The sequence below is a fragment of the Penaeus monodon genome, chromosome 11, assembly GCF_015228065.2.
Source record: "Penaeus monodon isolate SGIC_2016 chromosome 11, NSTDA_Pmon_1, whole genome shotgun sequence".
Taxonomy (NCBI): domain Eukaryota; kingdom Metazoa; phylum Arthropoda; class Malacostraca; order Decapoda; family Penaeidae; genus Penaeus; species Penaeus monodon.
The window spans coordinates 34,912,728-34,923,239 of NC_051396.1; positions in this window are offsets into that span (position 1 = coordinate 34,912,728).

Consider the following 10,512-nt stretch of genomic DNA (forward strand, 5'->3'; position numbering starts at 1 on the left):
AAACCGCTCCCCAATAAGCCCAATATTATTCAATATAATGCTAACTGATCTAAAATTACCAGAAAAAGTAAATAAAATAATATATGCTGATGACATCACTCTAATTGCCATTAACAAAGACCTGATAGAAGCAACAAATAGCTTACAAAGAGCTTTAAAACATCTTAAAAAATGGGCAAATGAATGGGATCTAAAGATAAACTTAACAAAAAGCAAAATAATGTGTTTTATACATAAAAAGATAAGAAATATACCTAACATAAAAATAGATAATGAAGAAATGGATTTCACTAATAAACACAACATATTAGGATTAACATTTGATTCACCAAGACTCAACTGGATAGAACATATTGAAAATGTAAAAATAAAATCAGTAAAAAGAATAGATATCATGAAAAAACTATCCTCGTACACATGGGGTGCAAATAAAGAAACACTACTAAAATTTTATAACATATATATCAAACCAAAAATAGAATATGGAATATCCATTAATGGAAATGCAAAGAACAATGAACTAAAAAAAACTAGAAACAATACAAAATTTAGCACTAAGGATAGCAACAGGATGTTTTAGATCCACCCCAATAGTATCCCTTCAGGCATTAACTAATAACATACCAATAGAAATAAGAAAAAAAGAAATAGAATGTATACAGCTAGCAAAAAAACTAGAGAAACCAGAGAACACACTAATAAAACAAATTGTAATAAATAATATTAAAGATTATAATCCTAGAAAAGACGAAAGAACATTAACTTTTAGAGCACAAGAAACTTGTAAAACATTCAGAATCAATATAACCAATAAAATGCAGAATATAACCCAATACCACCATGGTTTAACATCTCACAATATATAGAAACCCAATTTATGAACAGTACAACAAAAGACATTCCAGAACAAATAATTAAAAAATAATTTCAAATGTTAGAAACTGAAATATATAAAGAACAAAAAAAAAAATTCACTGATGGCTCTAAAATAAAGGAACCAAACTTAACTTCTGCAGCAATATATATTCAAAGTCCTAACATCACAACAATCTGGAAGCTACCGAAAAATACAAATATAACCGAAGCAGAGTTATTTGCAATAAAACAAGTATTAAAATACATTCAAAACAACACAATAACAAATGCAGTAATCTTCACAGATTCCCATTCAGCATTACAATTAATAGTAAACCACAGGCCTAAAAACCACAAGCAAGTCACTTATGAAATACAACAGACAATATACACATTAACAAAACAGAAACATATTATCAAACTACAATGGATACCATCACATAAAGGCTTTAGAGGCAATGAAATATAGATTAAGCAGCAAAAAAAGCTCATGAACTAACAAATCCCACGACTATAAACAGAGACATTAACTATCTGATAAAAGAAATAGAAAAACATGGGAAGAAAAACTTACAGAAATATTAAACACTAAAAACTACTACATCAAAGACAACAAACCAAATCTATGGTCAAGATCAAGAAATAGAAAACTAGATGTCTGTTTAACACATAAAAAGAAGACACACAAGACTAAAACAACATCTATATAAACTAAAAATGGAAACAGATCCAACTTGCAGATGGTGCCAGTACGAACAAGAAACTATAGAACACCTAAGACTCCAGTGCCCAAGATTTAACTCTAACAGAGTAAAACTATTTGAATCATTAAAAAAGATAAAAATAAATAATCCAAATATGTCTCTTTTAATAATAGGAGAAGAGCATACACCAGCTAAGAAATACTACATATTAAGACACCTGAAGATCTTCCTACAAAGAACAAAGCTAGTAAATATAATTTTAAAAACTCCAACCACCAAAGAAGAATCAAGAAACATAGATCCAGGGAATATAGACTTCGAAAGTCTAAAACCCTATAAAAGAAGTTCTACATATTAAGACTTACCAAAATATTCTAATAAAAAACAAAAATTATAGATATGATATAAAAAGGAAGAAGAATCAAGAAAAGGTTTCAGGGGATATAGACAAAAAGTGTCAAAAACCCTGTAAAAGAAGAAATAAAAATGCCTGACAAAAAACACAAAATTTAACAAACACACAAAATCTTTTTTTTTTTTTTTTTTTTTTAGTTTACATATGTTTGTGTTGGGTGCATGATTGTCCTGACAATATTCTGCATTTGTGCATTTTTTATAACTGTGGTCAAATTGGCTACATTTACTACATCTTTTTTTGTTTTTGCCTGTCATTATCCCATGGCCATATCTTAGACATTTGAAACATTTTGGGATTGGGAAGGTATATTGATTTACAGTATATGAGGTGTGTCCTAGTGCTACTTTCTCTGGTAGGGGTCCTTTAAAAGTTAATCTTAATGACTTTGTGTCAATTCATTTTCTTTTTCTTTGTTGATTCTTTTTATTCTTATTATTTCTATGATTTCAGAGCTTTTCCCACTAATCGTCCTTATTTTTTCTTTTATTTTCTCAGGGGTTAGGTCCATATCAACTGGGAAAATTGTTCCATATGAGCAGCCTATGTTCTTACTGGAAGCTGGTTGTTTGCACATAATTTCCCATTGCCCTAATTTTTTAATTTGATTTAGTGGTCTTAATTTGTTGATGTCTTTGACTTGGAATCTTATGGCTCTTCCTATCCCCAGTACTCTTAATGAATCTTCAAGAATGTATTTTTGAAATTCTGATTTGTTTATTGCATCTGTTAGCTTTATGGGGTTATTAAAGTTTTGAGTTTTTTGTTTCACCAGCTAAGCTTATTAAGATAACATTTGGATTGTCTTGCCTGTTTACTGTTGGGTCTTCGGCTGTGGTCGGCTGGGCTTCCGTGATGTTCCTGCCGGTTTCGTGTTTCCTTGGATGCTTGGGATTTGGATCTTGCTCACTGTCACTGTTTTCTCTTGGTCTTCTATTTGATTGGGAATCATATATCATTTCATATGAAGTTCCAGGATTTTCCCCTGGTTCTGGGTTAAGTTCAGTGTCCATTAAAGTCTTATGTGTGCTGCACTCAAAGATAAAGTTATTTCGATGTTCACTCTGTGAAGGTTCGATCAGTTCCTGTCTTTTTCAACAGTACATACCTATGTAGAACTTCTGATCTGGTAGATCTTCTCCTGTTATCAGTGGTTTTACATTTCGATTAATGATTTTTATTTTCTTTAATGCTTCCAGTAGTAACAGTCTGTTTGAATTAAATCTTGGGCAATGAAGAAATAGATGTTCCATTATTTTTTCTTGATTATTACACCATCTGCAAAATGAATCGGTTTCAATTTTTATTGTGTATAGATGGTGTTTTAATCTTATGTGTTTTGTTTTTATTCTTGTAATACATGTGTCTAATTTTCTATTTTTGGATCTTGTCCATGGTAGTAATTTATTGTGTGTAGGGCATTATTCAAATATTCTTCCCAATTCTTTTGACTTTTATTCTTAATTTCTTTTATTACATTTGATATATCTTTAGTTATGTTAAAAGTTTCATTAGTATTATGTTTTTACCTCAAGGTCAGATATTTCATTATCTTTTTATTTTTTGTGTGCTGGTATTAACTGTATAGTTGTTTTTTGTTTGTTTTCTGTTAGGCTTAAAATTATTGAATGTATTTCAAATATAATGTTTTTGTATTTTGGGGGGTTAGCGTTTTGAATGCAGTGTACTGCTAATTTTGAATCTGTGTATATCACTGAGTTTTTTATGTTGTTTATAGCATATCTTAATCCTTCTTTTATGTCAAACAGCTATGCCTCTGTTATGTGGGTTTCTTTTGGTAATTTCCAAATTATTGTGATGTTTTTATCTCTGATGTAAATTGTTGCTGAGGTGGAACTGACTTCTTCTATTTTGGAGCTATCAGTAAATATCTTTTTATGATTTTTGTATATTGTGTTATCCATCATATTGAACTGGTTTCTAATTATTTCTTCAGATGTATTTTTTGAGAGACTGCATAAATTTAGTCTGTGTTTTGGTAAATATCAAATTGTGGTGGTATTTGAGATATGCTTGGGATTGTGATTTTTAGTTCTATGCATGTCTCCATTACTCTATGAACTAAAGTTCCTTTGTCAATATTCTGGTTGTATTCCTTTATTGATTCTGTTAATCTGTTTTTTATTAGCATAGTTTCCTGTTTTTGTAATATTTTTGCCTTCTGGCTACATTCTTTTTGTTTTATTGCTTGTCTTAAGGACATTGTATTTGTTAAGGCTTTTTCAAGCTATTATTGGAGTTGACTTAAAACAACCTGTGGCTATTCTTGTTGCTTCGTTTTGTATTGTTTCTAACTTCTAACTTTTTTAAAACTGTGTTTTTTACTGTTCCATATATTGTGGAACCTTGTAGTATTTTTGGTTTATGTAGATGTTATACAATTCTATTATCATTTCTCTTTTAGCTCCCCATGATAATGTGGACAGTTTCTTCATTATGTCTATCCTTTTTTTAGTGAAAGTTTTAATTTTATCTATATGTGATTTCCATTTTAGTTTTGGAACATCAAATTCTAGTCCTAATGTTTTCTTTTATGTTTTTAATTGCACTTTTTAAATCATTAGTAGCCTTTATAATATCTGTTTTGAGTAACTAGCATGATGTTATCTGTGTATATTATTTTGCAAATTTCCTTTGGGAGTCTCAGGTCTGACATTAGTATGTTAAATAGTGTTGGACTAAGGGGTGACCCTTGAGGTACTCCCTTTGATATTTTTTCTTTTTGAGTTCTTTTTTTCTCTTATAGTTATTTGATAAGTTTTTTATTCTTTAAACATCTTAATGGTGTGCCTTTGATTCCTAGTTTGGCTGCCTTTATTATAATTGTGCCGAGTCAAAAGCTTTTTCTAGGTCTAAACATGCTACCAATGTTTATTTCTTTTCGAGTAAGGATTTATTTATTATCGATTCAATTATTTGAAGTGTGTCTATAGTTGATCTGATGGGTCTGAAACCTGTTTGATCTTCATCTAGTTTTTTATGTATTTCTAGCCACCAATTTATTCTGCTATTTATAATGTTTTCATATTTTTCCTGGGCAAGGAATTCTACTGATGAATCTGTAAGAGGGTATGTCTGCCGTTTTTTTCCCTGGTTTTACTATTGGATTTATCAACACATTTTTCAATTCGTTTGGATATTCACCTTTTAACCATAGTTCATTGATTTCTTTTAGAATTGCTCTTATTGTTGTCTGGTGCCTTTTTATAGAATTTGTTTGTGATTTCATCTGGCCCATATGCCTTCCCATTCTTGGTTTTGTTAATTGTTCTTTTTAGTTCTTTCATTGTTATTTTTTTGTTTAGATTTGTAATATTAGGGAGTTTAGTAGTTATCTATCTCTGCTTTGGTAGTTTATTTTTGGTTCTTTTCTAATGATCTTTTTGTATTCTTCTTTGAATAATTCTAGTTTATTATAAATATTTGTTATTGGGAGGTCATTACTTATTATGGGGTAGCTTTGATTTGATATTTTGCCTGTTTGTTTCTTTATGAAATTTCAAACTTTTTTGGTTGGAGTCTTAAAATCTAATTCACTACAAAAATTTTCCCAGGCCTTTCTCTTTTCAATTTCTATTATTTGCCTACTTTGTGCCATGAGTTTTTTATATTCAACTTCATTTTCTTTGTTAGTTTTTTTCTCCATTTATTTCTTTTCTTTATTACTTTGTGGCAAATTTCATTCCACCAGGGTTTATTTGGTTTAGCTTTTATGTTGTAGTTGTCAAATTTAAAACACTTTTCCCCCCGTTTCTTTTAGCATGTTGGCTAGTATCAGAAGGGTTTCTGTGCCTTCTATCTTTAGTTTATTCAGTTCTTTTTTATATTATTCCACCCCTCTTTTGTGAAGCACCATTTTTTTCTTTATTATACAATAAATTTTGAGTTTTTACTATTACTGGCAGATGATCACTATTCAAATGTGGGCCTGAAGCTATTTCAAAGTGACTTAAATTTGAAGAACCTATTATTAGGTCTTTTGTGGATGCTTTGCTTTTTTGGGGGGGGCTATTCTTGTTATTTGATCTGGTGGTGTTAATAGAATTTACGAAAGAAAGTCAAAAACATTTTTACCACTTTTATTAGTGAGTTTTGGATTAAGGTTTGTTTCCCAAAATGGGTGGTGAGCATTTAAGCCTCCCATGATGAGCCTTGGTTCTTCTAACTGGTTTGTATAATGTTCAATTTCTTCTTTTGAAATATTATTACATGGGTGTACATTAGTAATACATTTAACCATTTGTTATTAAATGGTATTTTAAAAGCTTGTACTTCAAATTTATGTTCTTGGTTATCGTTTAATTTTAGATTTTTGTATTGAAAAGCATTTTTTATGCAGAAGCTAGACCTCCACCTATCCGATTTTTTCTGTCCTTTCTTATTATTTCGTAATTAGGTATCTTAAATCTATCTTTTTCTTTTAACCATGTTTCACATAAAGCTATTACATCTGGGTACTCTTTATATATCAAATAGTTTATTTCAGTTTCTTTGTTTATTATAAATTTTGTGTTCCATAATATTATTTTATTCATTAAGGTATTCTATTAGTGTCTTTGTTAATGGTACTATATTTAGCAGTACTTCTGAAATTATCGAAATCATTGATTTGCCTTCATTTATGTCATTCATTATATTTGTTATTGTTTTGTATACATCTTTACCAAAGAAAACTCATGAGAAGGCATTTTCTTTTTCATTATTGTTTGTTTTATGTTTCTTTGTGTTTTCTATTGGTGTTGGTAATGACCATGTTGTGGGTGATTGTTCCGTTATTTTATCTTCTTTGTTCCCTCTTTCAAAGCTTTGTGTCATTTTTGGTGTTTGTTTGTTTTCTTGCATTTTATATTCTGTTGTGCTTGGTGTTGTGTCTATGTTTTCTTTTTGTCTTTTTTGTTTTGTGGGTGTTCTCAGTCCAAATGTTAAGCTTTGTTCGTGGCTTAATGTTTGTGCGTATGTTTGTCTTGTATTTTCAAAGTTGAATTGTGTCCTGTTTATATTTGGTGAGTTTATTACTTGCATGTTGTTTCTTAGTGTACCTGTTGGTGTGTGTGTCTTTTTTCTTTTCTTTTCTTTTCTTTTCTTTTCTTTTCTATTCTCTTCTCTCTTCTGGTCTTCATATGATAATGGTTTTAACCCTTTCCCGACGGGTAGTATTCATAGTGGCCCGGGCACCGCTGCCAGGGGCTTATATCGTCACCCTAGCATGCACGACTGCTTATGCCAAATACCAGCATCCCATGCTGTTTCTTCGTAATACTACGAACATATGTTGTATTTTCAGTTATCATTATTTTCTAAAGTCTATTTGCCATATTTCCTGATAAATCAAGACTTGAAGGATATTTTTGTTGTTATATAGACTCCATAGTTGATCATTATTCGCTCTATAGCCTGAATAAAATAAGCAGTGTGTGGCATCATGGAGTTGAAATCGTAAGTGTGTGTATGTGTGTGTGTGTGTGTGTGTGTGTGTGTTTTTTTTTTTTTTTTTTTTTTTTTTTTTTTTTTTTTTTTTTTTTTTTTTTTTTGAGAAAGTGTTAAAAATGACACATTTTCAGTGGCAGAAAAATGTAACAAAAAAAAAAAAAAAAATCATGGCATGTCCATACATACACCATGGCATGTACGTACATGCCCCCGGCAGATAGTCCAGCCATGCCATGGCATGTATGTACATGCCACCCGTCGGCAAAGAGAACTTTTGCAACTGTTTCTTCACTTCTTGGTTATTTGATGTTAAGTTGTTTTTATTTATATCTTGCCATTTTATGAAATTTACAGTTTTTATCCATTGGAGTGAGGTTTTCCTTGCAGTAAAACCAATATGGATCATTTTTACAGTCTTTGAATGTATGGTCAAATTCACTACATTTACAACACCTCTGTTTGTTTTTACATGTTATGATACCATGACTGTATCTTTGACAATTATAACATTTGGGAATTGGAAATGTGTATTGATGGACTTGATAAGATATGTACCTTATAACAACTCTTTCTGGCAGTTTGCCTTGAAATGTTAGTCTTATGGATTTTGTTTCTATCCATTTTTCTTTACTGTTTGGTTCTTTATTTTTCTTTTTTATTCTCATTATTTCTGTTATGTTGGAATTTTGTCCTTCAATTGTTCTGATTTTTTCTTTTGACATGTCTGTTTTCAGGTCAGTTTCTACAGGGAATATGGTACCGTAGGAACAGCCTGAGTTTTTACTATAAGTTGGTTGTTTACAATATACTTCCCAATTGCCTAGTTTTCTTTATTTCATGCAGTGATCTTATTTTTGATAGGTTATTTACCTCAAACCTTAAGGCTTTGCCTGTACCAAGGACTCTTAGGATATTTTCTTTTATGTACTTGTGAAATTCAGACTTATTTATTGCGTCTATTAGTTTGATTGGATTATTGAAGTTTGAGGAATATGATTCCCCATGCAACTGAATCAAAATTACATTTAGTTGGGGTTTGTAGCTGTGGTGTTTGTAGCTGTTCTGAAAAAACTGTCGGCTCCCTGATTTGGTGGGAAGTTTGATTGTTGGTCTGTTTCATTTCACGGTAGTTTTGAAAGTGGGTCTTCATTTTCTGAATTCTTTTTCCTTTTACTTTTGTAAGAAGTTTCAGTTTCTGCTTCATTATAGTTTCCAGGATCTTCCCCTGGGTCAATGAAAATGTTTTCCATTTTAAACTGATTACTTGATATACAATTAAGAGAGAGACACTGTTCACTCTTCGGTGTCTAATGCACGACTATTTTTATTTCTTGATAGATTTTTTTTACTGATCAGTAGAGAAAAAAATTGTACAGTTGGCAGGACCATGTGTCCAACTTATGGTCACTGTGAGATTGGCATAGAACTTGTTACTTGCATAATCTGGGATCCCAATTCAAGCTATACAGGCACCTAGATTGTTTCCTGTGGATGACCCGCCCATTAGGCTGTTTCTTCATGAGACATTCCTGGGTGGAGGAGGCCTGTAGGACAATCTAGGAAGTCAAGGCTTGGGCAGATTGACCAGACCTGTCATGAGGTCCTAGAGATTGGCCTGGCAGTTTGCCATGTTGGACCATAGTGGCCTTAAGTGAAGGGTGGATGCAGCTGTGTGCCCCCATTGGTTAAGCTCCAGTGATTTTATTGATTGTAGAATCAGATTCTGATTCTTCCATCTTCAAAACCCTTATTAAAAATTTTGTTAAAATATTTGTTAGTAATGTATACTAATTCTTAAATTGGGTTTTTAAAAACCATTTTCTCTCTAAATAGTAATGCAATGTGTTATTTTGATTTGTGTATGTCTTAAAGTTTTATCAAAGGGCCATGTTTTTCTCCCAAATTTACTGGTGATGATTTTCTTTTTTCTATTTTAAGATTTTAGATTTTGTTTAGTATGTGATACCTCATTTTATTCTTGGCCCTCCAGTTTTAACCCTAAAATTTTGTGACTATCAGCTATTTTAGTTCTGTGTTATAATTTTGTGTGTTTGTATATGATTATTTTTATATGTTTGGAAAACATGTTAAATTTTCTTTTTTGTAACATTATTTTTAGATCCAATTATTTGTCTATACTATTTTATTGAAGATTCAATTCTAAAACAGCAGTTTTTAAATATTTGACATCTTTATGACTAGAGCTTTATGAGATCCCAATGCCAACACACATGGGATGTGCATAATGCCATGCTACTATGAGTTTAATTTTTTAATTGTTTTTACACAGAAATGGCTACAATTGTACTACTTATGAGCCAATTTTAAGTACTTGTCTTTGGGCCCTTTAGCCTTTTCCTTGATTTTCGAAAAATATTTTACGTTATCTTATTGCTGTTACTAATGTCTATAACATTATAGTAATTATAAGAGCACAACATTTTCCCTAGTGGCACGGGTTAATTTCTTTATGAATACTTTATTGGTGTGAGAATCTAAGTGTGTAATGCATCAGGGTATTTCTGGTAGGCCTATTAACCCATAATTTACGGGTAGCATTCATAGTGGCCCGGGCCTTGCTGCCGGGGCTTTATATTGTCGCCCGAGCATGCGCGACCACTCATGCCAAATTTCCAGCATCCATGCCGTTTTTTCGTAATACTATGAAGATATGTTGTATTTTCATTTTCATTATTTTTTACAGTCTCTACTTGCCAAAACATCCTGATAAATCGAGATGAAGTATTTTGTTTTTATATAGACTCCATAGTTGATCATTATTCGGTCTATAGTCCGAATAAAATAAACAGTGTGTGGATCATGGAGTTGAAATTGTCGGTTTGGTTGCATTTATTTTGTTTATTGCATGGTAAAATGAGAAAGTGTTAGAACCCACTTAATCACACTTTCATGGCAAAAAATAAACTTTTGCCGTGATTGTAACAAAAAAAAACTCAAAGGCTGTCCATGCACACTCTATGGCATGTGCGTACGTGCCCCCGCAGATGGTCCCGCCATGCCATGGCATGTACGTACATGCCACCCGTCGGCAATGGGTTAAATCTTTATCTAATTTGTGATATTTTT